Source organism: Cyprinodon variegatus, unplaced genomic scaffold (assembly GCF_000732505.1).
Source record: "Cyprinodon variegatus isolate N-32 unplaced genomic scaffold, C_variegatus-1.0 Scaffold225, whole genome shotgun sequence".
In the NCBI taxonomy this organism is placed as follows: Eukaryota; Metazoa; Chordata; class Actinopteri; order Cyprinodontiformes; family Cyprinodontidae; genus Cyprinodon; species Cyprinodon variegatus.
Genome location: NW_015150678.1, coordinates 1001089 through 1002443, shown reverse-complemented (window position 1 = coordinate 1002443; position 1355 = coordinate 1001089). Strand labels below are relative to the sequence as shown.

General features: G+C 37.1%; 1 protein-coding gene across 1 annotated transcript in view; it reads right to left on the bottom strand.

The window, feature by feature from the left end:
• ttbk1 (tau tubulin kinase 1) overlaps positions 1 to 1355 on the bottom strand; it is a 73136-nt gene that overhangs the window by 69243 nt on the left and 2538 nt on the right. The window lies entirely within an intron of this gene.

Here is a 1355-nt window from a genome sequence, read left to right as displayed (position 1 = left end):
AATAATTTAATATTTAAAGAACTTTCGGAAGTTTTAATTCAGAATATGACCGAGCAGAATTTCTTCACGTAAAATTGAGCTGGACAACTTTTTTCTTCCCTTTCTTGATTATCTGAATAATTTAAGTTTCATTTAAACCCTTTCTAAACTGAGCTTTTCAAAATGTAATTAAAATGAATCCAGGAAACCTTTATAGTTAATTGCATTTAAAGTGGCTGCAGATTTAAAACATCAGAGCATCTGTTTAAAGATGACTTCTTAAACAAAAAGGATGGGTTAACTGTTTCAACTCCAAAGTGTTATAATATCAAAGGATGTGATTATTCTGAGCTAGAGAAGCATAAAACCTTTTCATCCCCTCTAGTGACTGCTAACATCAGTCTCACATCAGCTTTTTTTTCCTCCTCTTGGATATCGGCCATGGATGGTTATCAGCTTCCAGTGAATTTGCGGGATAACCGTAAGTTCAAAATGATGCATGTCAGTCCCCAAACCATGCTGTTTCCGCATGCAATGCCCAAGCCGTCATCGGTGCATGCAGAGTTCAGGCGCACTAAGGGGAATATTTAGAGTGCTCTCTGTATTTCCGGTCTGACCAGCCCTCTTAGAGGACTGGAAAGACTGCAAAGGAAAAGAGGAGGCTTCTCTGTATCTTCAGTGATACAGTTCATTAACAGCAGTACCGATATCGTCAACAGATACGCAGCCACCGGCAGCTGCAACACTGGAGATGCAGTGAAACCTGCGGCAGAATTCAACACGCTGCTGAGACTCCGGCCACTGCAGAGGAGAGGGACCACTAAGTTTCCCTGAAAGCACGGCAACAGTCTGACATACCCGTCAACACATCAGAAACTGCTGTTTTACTTGATATAGAGATGTTAAATACGTGAATATCACAATTATATTATGTGTTTGACATATATGACCAATCTCTGCTTTCAAAACTGGTCTTTTTATTATTATTCCACCTATTTTTATCAATAATATCAACAGTTTTACATTAAATATTTTAACTTTAACTGTTTTTATTTGTTCAGAATACCAGCTAACTTTAAAATGTCCAGGGTCTATTGTTCATTTCATCAATATGAGCTTGTCTTTTGATAAACGTATCAATTATATTTTGTGAAAGGTTAATTTTTGGGTGATAAATAGGTTCCTGATATTGTTGGAGTTCACGTCTGAAGGAGACGTTTTTAGATGTGCTTTTGATTGGTTAATCTGTACCTCATAATGGCTCCTCCCCCTGAAGCACATCCATCGCAATATTTTTAACAGTCGAACAAAGAAATGCATTAAAATAAGCTACAATAATATCCTTTAAATTACAATAGCACCGCCTTTAAAGTGTA